At 39.0% G+C, this 10,938-nt stretch overlaps 1 pseudogene; it reads left to right on the top strand.

The window, feature by feature from the left end:
* The first annotated feature begins 5,692 nt into the window (after nucleotides 1-5,692).
* On the top strand, nucleotides 5,693-6,218 carry LOC144254313 (NXPE family member 4 pseudogene; annotated as a pseudogene).
* The last annotated feature ends 4,720 nt before the right edge of the window (nucleotides 6,219-10,938 follow it).

Here is a 10,938-nt window from a genome sequence, read left to right as displayed (position 1 = left end):
CACCTGTGGAGCCGGTTATCTGTGGCCGCGTGGTTAGGGACCGGGATGGAGAAACAGCTGCTCCCAGAGCGAGCGCTATGCCTTCCGGGGAAGCCCGGATGGCGGAGGCCCACTGCGGGTTCGGGCGGGGTGGCCCAAGCCGCTCAGGGTAACCGCCGCTGCAAAAACGATTGCTGGCTCCGGGACTTGACTTCTGCACCCGCCGAGTTGCCACCTGTGGAGCCAGTTAGCTGTGGCCGCGTGTTTAGGGACCCGGAGGGAGAAGCAGCTGCTCCCAGAGTGAGCGCTATGCTTTCCGGGAGAGCCCGGATGGCGGAGGCCGACTGCGGGTTCGGGCAGGGCGGTCTAAGCCGCTCAGGGTAACCGCCGCTTTCAAAAGCGATTGCTGGCTCCGGGACTTGACTTCTGCACCCGCCGCGTTGCCACCTGTGGAGCCGGTTATCTGTGGCCGCGTGGTTAGGGACCGGGATGGAGAAACAGCTGCTCCCAGAGCGAGCGCTATGCCTTCCGGATAGGTGGGGTGGCTGCTTGCAAAGCGAGAGCTAGGCCTCCCGGGGAGCCCCTTGCCGGAGTGGCTAATGTCTGTGTACTAGACCTCTGTGCCCGAGTGGCCGCCCAAGATCCACTTCTCTGGGACAAACTGTCACTTCCAATAAACCTACCAGATCACGGCTGCTCTCCTCTAAAGGGAATTATGCTAGGAGTTCCTCCGTATGTAGGCTGCAGCTGTCCAGGTGGGTCTTTCTTATCCCGTTAAAGTGGAGACGTTGGAGTCGCTGCTTCCTCGCCGGCCGCCATCTTCTTCCTAAATTTCATCTCTTAATGTTGTCCCAGAGTGCTTGTATATTCAGGTCATAGTTGTTGGGATTTTTTTGTTTTTGTTTTTGTTTTTAATACTTTCTAAAATGTTCAATGTCTTTCATCTCTGAAATTTTGATTTCAGCATGCTATACACAACTGAACATTTTGATTTATTGTTTTATTAATTTTCAGGATTTCTGTTTGGTTCTTCTTTATTACCTCTATCCCTTTATTGAATTTCTCATTCATTTCCTCTACTGATTTCCTTATTTAATTCAGTTGTTTTACTGTTATCTTAGAATTAATTGATCATATTTATAATCATTCTTTTGAATTCTTTACAGATATTTCACACACTTCAATATCTTTAGAGTCAGTTACTGGTGAATTTTGTATTTTAGGAAGCATCATGTTACTTTATTTTTTCATATTTCTTGTATATTTGTGTTGGGTTTTATGCATCTGTTTGGATTAATTTCTTTTCCATTCTTATGTGTGAGTCTTTTTAGGGCACAGCCTTTACATGCTAAAATGTCCTACACTGATCTATATTGAGATCCTCTTATAGGTGTGGTATGCACAAGCTTTTATCAACTCTTAATGATTTTGTTTTAACCATGGAAGTCTGTGAGTGGAACCTGAGGATAGATACCTGGGTGTTTCTACTTTTGGCTTCACCATTAATTTGGAGTCTTGGCTCATCTATTCTTTATGTTAAAGGATAGCTGAAGTTTGACTGTCATTAATTGGAGCAAGGTGCACTGTCTTTTGGATGAGTTTAGTTCAGCAGCCATGCCTCTATCCTGTGAAAATTGTGATGTCCCTAAAGTTTCCCAGAAACTCATAGAATAGAGGTTGCAAACTGTTGCAAACAACATACAGCATTACTACAAATTTTCAGTTCTTAGTGTGACATCTACAATATTAATTACCACAAGAAAACAGGAATGGTGAAGTCAGCAATTTTCCAAAGCAAAAACTCTAATAACTATAAACTATATCTGGCATTAAAGCAAACAAGAGGTGTCAGCTATGTCATCCACAACAGTAAGAACTGCAGTAGGATGAATGGTAGGGACAAGAGTTATATAAAGGAATTGATTCTAATAGATGCTTAAAAGGCAGTTAATTAAGAGAAAAGAAAATGTGACAGGAAGGTAGACAGAGTTTACAATTCCAAAAAGTGAATAGAGAGAAGGCAAAAGAGCTATAGCATGTGACAGTTTAAGGAAGGAGAAAAAAATCGAAGAAAGAATGTAAAGTGTGAAAGAGAACAAGAGAATTTTGGCTGTGAACAAGAGAAGAAAAGAGGGGGGGGAGTGGAAAACAAGACCAAAATATACAAACCCCAAAACCTCAAACCTTAAAATATAAGGCAAGGAAAAACAACTACATGTTTAAAATTATACATATGAGGAAAAAACAAACAACAACAAAATACACACACACACACACACACACACACGTGTGTGTGTGTATTCAGAAAAGAATCAGCACAACAAAAACACCAATAAGAAAATGAAAAATATTCTTAATGAAAAATGAAGGCATCATCTCCATGGAAATGAAATGATCAAAAGAGTTAACAAGAAGGGATGGTCATTGCCTATGCCCACTATCTTTCTGTTACTTCGTAGGGGAGAGAGAGAACATGTAAAAGCTGGATGTTAACCCCTTCCTCTTTTTGTGTTCCTCTCTGAGCTGCCAGTCAGAGTTGCCTAAGACTGAAGCTGAACAAAATAATTCTCAGCTTCTGTCCTCACCATTATAAGGTTGGATGGAATTGGAAGTATTGTCTGCTGGGAGTTTTTTCTGCAGAGACCATAACTATGTACTCCCAGGGTGATGCTGAGTTCTATGGGAAGGGGAGTTCTAACAGCTAGGTCTTATTTCTAAAACAGGCCTTAGAGGCTTTGTTGGATGGTATCTGCTCTGGAGAGAATAGATCAACACACCTATAAGGATTAACAGTTGCCATTCTCTGTCAGTATCCTGGATTTCAGGACATTCAAGAATTCTCCTTATAAGAGGCAATCTGCAAAATAATCTCTGCCCTTGAACAGAGTCTTGCCAAGCTTAGTCCCTGAGTATATTCCTACCTGCCTGTTCAGATTCTTGACCAACTTCAGGTAGTCACATGAGCACCAGACTCAAAGGAAAAGTGAGTTGGGCTCCCTTTTGTCTTACTGATATATACCCTTAGGCAATATCTTCTCTGTGTCCATTTCACTCACATTCTGCTAGCTACACACCAGGCTGCATGGTAGGTGCTTGCCAAGACAGCATGGCATTGTTTGCTCTGAATGCCCACCTCAACAGGTGGAGCTACAGTGTGGCCAGCTGAAGATGGCTCTGCCTCAGCTCTCCACAATCAGTTGAAAAACACAGGGTACTTTTCAGGCACAATTTTAAAGTACAACCACCAAATCAGCTAAGTTCAGGCTACTTTTCTCATCTCAGATTTCTCTGTACCAAATCTGTTCATCATATTACTTTCAGTAATCCCTTTCCTCTGTGGTGAACAAATGACTGCCATAACCAGGTTGGTTCCAATATACTTTATTCTTTGTTCAATGAACCCAAATTTCTGATGCTCTAAGGCACTCTGATTGTCTGATATTGAATTTTAGGGAAACCCTCCCTTTCACCCAACTTTCTGAGAATGCAGTATTTCTACTGCTTGAATTCTAAGCCATTGAGCAATTAGGAGTGCAGCCTTCCTCTTTTTATGTACTTCTTCTTTGGCTTCAGGATTTAGAACACTGCAAGGTGCAATGACACATAAAGACCCTCCTCTGCCCCCCAAAAATAAACTAAAGAAATTGCAAACTATCATTCATTAATGTCAGAGTTGGGTCTAGAACCAGGTGGGAAAATCCTAGTTCAGTTGGTTTATACTAAGCCAGGAATGCACCAGCAATAACTCAGAATCAACTAATAGATTGTGCCATCCTACCTAGGAAACCATCCCTACATGCCCCTCTATGTCCCTGGGTTCTGCTCCTATCAGAGAGGACTACATTGTGGTAATATTATCCTGTCCTTGAAGACATAAGGCTTGGGATCTCCTAGTTAGCAAGAAAGTTGATCCTCTCAATACAAAAGGAAATCAGTAGGACCTGGGCTCCACTTTTCCAGGAGAATTCCCAACAGGGGGAGAGCTTTAAATCCTCACATCTATTAAAAGATTCAATTCCTTATGACCTAAATTTCCTCAATTACAAAATCAAGGGTCTAATGATGACTTTCACCATCACATTCTACAATGGTATGTCTCTTAGTTGTACCAAGTATAGCATTACTGAGATAACTACCTTCTTCAGCTCATCTTGGAGGCTGTATCAGGAAAAGACCTCTTGTATGTTTTGTAAAAAGTTTAATTCTCTGGCCAGTGTGTGCATTGGAAGAGAAAACTGAAGTAAGATGGAAGCAGAGTGAAGAAAATAGTTTTGACATTTTCTTTCAAATAACACTCTAGCATGTCTTTCACTAAGTTAAGACTTCAAGTTTAGCCCTTTATCTCTAACATAGTACATTAAAAATACTGGTAACCATTTAGTACACATTACCTACTGATATTCTTGCTATGAATCAGTTGACCTTGATACTCAGAGAAAGGTATAATTATCATGATAAAAAATGGAAGAACTTCATCTTATTCTATTCTGGTTGTGATTATTTCCAGAAGTGTCAAGATCAGGTGGGTTATTTTCACAAGAAGAAGTGGAAACTTTAAGTTTAAGGGCTGATTGTGGCAGAAACCATGTAATCTTGGGCAACTAAATTCCTATCTTATTTTTCTTCTCTACGACAAGGCAATTAAATGCATAAATGAGGGCCTTTGACATAAGTGGCTGCCACAGTCCAAATGCATATTTTATATACTGTAAAAAACTTTTCACAAATAAGCAGTAATACTGTTGTTATTAGAGATGATGAACTCAGTACCTTTGCATGCATATGGATTAAAACATAGTAGTATAGAATATAACCTCAGATCTTAGGGAACTCACAAAGTATTTGAGGAAATAGGTTTACTGGGTAATGTAAATAACATGAGTTATATTGCTTTATCCTCAAATGAGTTTACTGTTAACAAGTTATACAAAAATAATACAAACAACACTGATCACAGAGTCCTTTAGTGAAGTTTTTCCAGAGACTTACCCTCACCAGTTCATTTCAATCTGCATGATTCTGCAAAAGGACATATATAATCTAGTATAACATTTTTAATTGTTCAACTACGTTTCAAAAGTGTCTCCCTAATTAAACCTACAATAAATCAGACATTATTATTTGTGTTTAAGCACCAAAACTTTACTATTTTTATGACTAGTCAATTTTTTATAAATGTACTATAGTTATACAGTATTATATTGGGAATTATTTAGTCATAATTCTACAAACATGGAATGTAATTCGCTGCATTTCAGTGCCCAGTATTTCTCTTTCCCTTCCTCCTAACACCCCATTGCCTTTCCTCTACACTTATTTTATTTTCTATTTCTATAGCTTTTTTAAATTAGTTAACTATATATATAAAGATTAAGTTCACTGTGGTATATTCATATATGTGCATAAGAAAGTTTCATTCCACCATTCAGATTCATTCCACCATTCTTTCCTTTTCCCTTTTCTCATCTCCCCACCTCAATCCACATCCTTTACTCCACTGATCTCTCTTCTATTTTGATGGAATTTCTCACCTATTTCCCCTTATTTTGATCTAGCTTCTGCACATAAGAGAAAACATTCAACCCTTGACTTTCTGAGTCTGGAATATTTCACTTAGCATGATATGATGTTCTCCAGTTCCATTCATTTAGCATGATTTACCAGTCTTTGTAATTTTATTCTCCTTTCATGTTGGGGTTGTCTTCAGCACTAATCTGTGGATCTGAATGAGTCTGAAAATTTTCAATAACAACTTGCTGTGAAATTGAACAGATGTATCAACATCCAGTGGCAAAAATATGGTTATCCCATGGTTGGATCATCTTTCTATCAATTCAGAGATTTAGTATATCACCCAAGTCATTAACAGGACTGGAGGAGAAAAAAAATACTGTCATTGTTATTTCTCTGGTCCAGCATTTCAGACCCCTTTCCATGGACATTTTCTTCCAAAGGGCCCTCAATCCTTACAAAGCTGTTCAACCACTCCTTTTGCGAAGCCCAGACATCACAGTCATTATCAAGAAAGAAAATATCAGGAACATGCAAAATGAATTGGAAAGATTAAGTGACATTCATGGTTATTCTCAATATCTTGCCATTAGAGACATTTTCCAGGATCTCAATGTGAGCATCATTGATCCCCAGGATATAACAATTACATATAGCACAAATAATATCCACCCACTTATTATGTAGTTTGCAATCCAACTAACATATTCTTAAACAATATTTGCTAGATAAAATGTATCTCTGAAATTCATTGATTTAGGTAAAAAGATCTACTAAGTGCCTGTTAGCCTGCCAGGTGTCATGTTTGACTCTTAATTAGCCTGAGAAGATAACCTTAACTATTAGTGATATGGTTCTACCAGGTCAGCTAAGTAAGCTATTGCTACTCTGGACTTTGACTTACAAATGAAACTAAGAATAGTCATGAAAGGTCCTACCCTCCTCGATCACAGTCATGCCACTTTTCAAAAATGGGAAGTTGAGACACATATTGGTGAAATTTCTCTCTGTTGCATGTAAATTGAGAGCTATTAAGTAATTCTAAAATAAACACTTGGAGAAAGAAGTCTCATTTCTTACTTCTACCACCATAGACAGATGTGAGCTGATTTCCAAATGAGAAGTCTTATAAAGTAATTGTCCCACAGCCTGAGGGGAGAAGCAGAATTCAAAGCAATCCTCCTGACTCCCAGAAATGTCTGACTTGCCTCTTCTTATAGGAACTCCCACTGCAAGGCTCTAATCTAACTATAGAGTTTAGCATCCAGGAATACCAGGAAATCACAGGTGAAGGCACAGTGTACGAGAACTCAAGGACCTGGCTTGTAGTGCCATTGCTGCCAGTCATTTTAAGACTCTGGATAATTCACTTCAGCTCTGAGCATCAACTTCCCAATTGAAAGGGTGAGTCTAACATTTATGATCTTAATACCAGTGTGATTATGAAACAGCAGTAAGGAGAGGTGACTGGTGGGTGGAAACAGGTTCTACCCCCACAGATTCAGTCCCAGTATCAGCCACTCTTACCTATGCGTATATTGCACTTCACAGTGAGCTTCTGCTTTGAGAAAAAGCTCCACTACTTAAAACATATTTGAAAATCCATTCTGTACATAATCAACAGCAAAAGTTAACATTTTAATTATGCATTTTTATTTTAATAGGTCATCCCAAAATGTGACCAACAGGAGTGACTGATATGAGAATGTCATTTTAATAGGACAACAATGTAACTATCATAAAATAATTTGGCAACAAATTTTTCCTTATTTTTTTAATCAAAGGGCTACAATCTACTCTTGCTATATCTGAGAAAAAAAGAGATATAATGAGACATCTTAAACCTGTCCATCCAATTTCCTTTTGGATGGGGATAATACATTTTCTATACACTTGTCAGTGAACCAGAGTTTTCAATTCAGTACCCAGTGTACATTCGATCATCAGAAGTACTTAGGGGGTCCCTATCAGTGCCAGATACCATTTTAGCTTCAGGCTTGCAGTGGTCAAGAAATCAATTGAAATATCAGCTATAAAAGACTATCTTTCTTTTAATGGTAAAAGATAATGACCAATAAGAAAAGATATACAAAAATACTATAATAATTATTATAGTATAGTTAGAAAAATTATAGTAAAACAGTGTGACAAGAAAAGCATATGACAGGATAACATGGAGAGTGATGTGTGGTGGTGATGAAAGTGAATGACTAGTTAGAGAAGCATCTGAGAGAAGCAATACAAATGGGAAAAATCTGACAGACAGGTCAGTAGTGGTGGTGCACGCCTGTAATCTCAGCTGCTCCAGAAGATTAGGCAGAATGATCAAAAGTAAGGCCAGTCTCATCAACTTACTGAGATCCTGTCTCTAAATACAAAATAAAAAGGATTGGAGATATAGTCCAGTGATAGAGTGCCCCTTGATACAGTCACTGGTGGCGAAGAAGAAGGAGGAGAGGAGAAGAAGGAGGAGGAGGAGAAGGAGGAGGAGGAGGAGGAGGAGGAGGAGGAGGAGGAGGAGGAGGAGAATTAAGAAAAAAAGAAAGATATAAAGAGAGATGAAGGAAGGAAAGAAGGAATCAAGCAAGCAGATAAGGTATGTAGGGAGGGATGGAGGGAAGAAAAGAAAGAAAATAAAAGAAAGGAAGGAAAAGTAAAGATGGAAAGGAGGGAACAAATGAAAAGAAGTTGGAGCTGAAGTTAAGAGTTTCCTGACCAAAGGGAAGATACTAGAAGGAAGAACATAAACCATAGAAGATTTTTCTCAGCAGGAAAATGAGCCACACCCCATTTTCCTGCCCCACAGAACAAATAAGCCTTCCCCACTTATTAGGGATCCTGTCCAGGCTGATAGCACTCTCTCAGCTGCCCACCTGCTCTCTGCACATGTTCACTGGCACCACTTCCTCCCATGTGAAGCTGCCCTGAGACTCCAGGTTTTCAGAGGAGACTTGGCCCACATAAGGTAGCCCACTGAGATAAGTTCACACTATGAACTCAAGCACCATAGCTGTGTTAGAACTAGGGTTTACATTTCTAAGGGACTCGGGTATCATATGGGATAAGAAGCAGAAATCTCATAGAGCATCTCACAAACTTCTAGTGGAATTACACCATCATCTAATTTTGCTGTTCTTATTAAAAAAACTTTATTTTTATTTGACACACAATTGAATGAAGTGATAGAGTGTGATTTTGGATACATGTATATATTGTGAAATCACTAAATCAGGCTTAACTGGCATATCTATCACTACAATATTTATCATCTCCCTCTGGGGAAAACATTAAATATCCTTTGATTCTTTTGGTTATTTTGAAATATACATTATTATTGACTAAGGTCGCAGTGCCGTGGCTATAGAACACCAGCACGTTATACTCAGATCCAATCGTCAAACTGAAACATTGTACCTATAATTATATGATTTGTATTGATTATTCAAATCCATGCCCTAAGAAAATAACAAGCCAGATAACATTGAACACAGGCTGATAGAAAGCAAAGTGTTTTTAAGCAAGGCATAAAACAAGTTTTAAATAGTTGCAAGAATGAGTGAAGAATTCGCAAGATTTTTTGAATTACCCTAGTGGGGAGATCACCACAACAGTTGAGTAGGAAAACTATGGAGAGTCTGCCTTTCTCTATCTGTAGTCCTGCCAGGCATCAGAGCACAGAGGAATGAAAAGAAATTAGAAAGACCACGTCTCTCCAAGTTCTTCTGTCAAGTAAGAGAAAGAAAATAAAGGGGGACATTAAGATGAAAAGCGTGGAAAAAAACATGAAGCAATAAGCTGTCCTCTAACAAGGACAGAATGGTTTTAAGTATGATACGGCTTGAAGATAAAGTATTTTCCTAAAAACAAACCAGCAGTAGTACTGAGAGCTCCATGGGGAGAGAGCATGAAGAGTCACTCTGCTAACATCTAGTTGGGGAAAGAGATAATAGACTTTAAAAAAATATCTGTTTACTCCTGATAATATTTCTTCGCCTTGGATCATGTGTGACACGGGTGGAAAATGTACAAATGTGCCACAGGATTTCAGAATATGGGAAGCATCAGAGTGATCTAGGATTGTTCTGGAAAGCTTTCTAGAGAGATGGATTCTAAACCTGAGCCAGATCATTGAGTTTGGATTGGTGCAGGGGCCACTCAGCCCAGGTGGGCAACAGGATCTCATAAAGTCTGAAAAGCAAGATCTCTATTTGTGTTTTTGAATATGTGTGTACCCTTTAGTATGTTTTATATGGTATTTCAATTCACATGGAAAATGTTGTAATGAAGATTTCTCATGCTTATTGCCTTCTTCCCTTCCATACCACAGGTTTACTATGTTGTGAGTAAACCCACTGAGGTGCTTCTACTGCTGGGCAGTGTCTCCCAGTGCATGTCCACTGCATTTTCTCCACTGTTTCATGCTAATGCATACTGAAGTCTACCAATTCCCTGCAGCTACACACAGATACACAGTCAACAGAAATAGAATTTTCATATGATTCTTTATGGATCTGACCAACAAATCCTCTGTAACACACTCAAATCAGATTGCTTCAACAAAGGCATAGGCAGACAGAACTTAAAACAAACAGAACATAGCCCAACTGCTTTCAAAATGACCATTTTTGTACTCTTACCAACAGTGCAGCAGAATTGTGTTGAAACTGCTACCTACATTAAGACCCAGCTTGATTTTCAGCCATCTGTTCACTTTAGAAATTACATTAATGCAATGTATGATATTTAAAGATAAAAGAAAATCAGACAGCTACCTCAGTGAATCAGGAAAATAGGACTTTGACAGTAACATAATTTCTTTCCATTGATAGGAAAAACGCTTTGTGAACAGTTTTTTTTTTGTGTGTGTGTGTGTGTGTGTGTGTGAAGCTATGAATTTTAATTCTGGAATTTCTTTCACAGGAAATCATTGTGCATGAATTTTTTTATTAGTTGCTCAAAGACAATAAAATGATCTTGACATAACATACATTTTATTCAAATGGGGATTAATTCTCATTTTTCCACGTGTACAGATGGCAGGATCACATTGGTTATACAGCCACGTATATCATACAGCGATACTAGTATCTGTTGTATTCTGCTGCCCTTCCTATCTCCCCCTCCTCTACACTTCCTTCCCATCACCTCTCTCTTACTGATCTACTGTGACACATTTCTCTCTCTTTTTTTTTTCTTCCGCCTCATACTATCCTATATATATTTTGTATACCGATGAGGGTCTCCTTCCATCTTCCATGCAATTCCCCTTCTCCCTCCCATTACCTCCCACCTCTTTTCCCTGTTTAGTGGTAATCTTCTTCTCATGCTCTTCCTCCCTGCTCTGTTTTGAATAACCCCCCTTATATCAGAGAAGACATTCGGCATTTGTTTTTTAGGGATTGGCTAATTTCACTTAGCATAATCTGCTCTAATGCCATCCATTTCCCT

The sequence above is a fragment of the Urocitellus parryii genome, chromosome 4 (assembly GCF_045843805.1).
Source record: "Urocitellus parryii isolate mUroPar1 chromosome 4, mUroPar1.hap1, whole genome shotgun sequence".
In the NCBI taxonomy this organism is placed as follows: Eukaryota; Metazoa; Chordata; class Mammalia; order Rodentia; family Sciuridae; genus Urocitellus; species Urocitellus parryii.
This window is presented reverse-complemented; position numbering and strand designations above follow the sequence as displayed.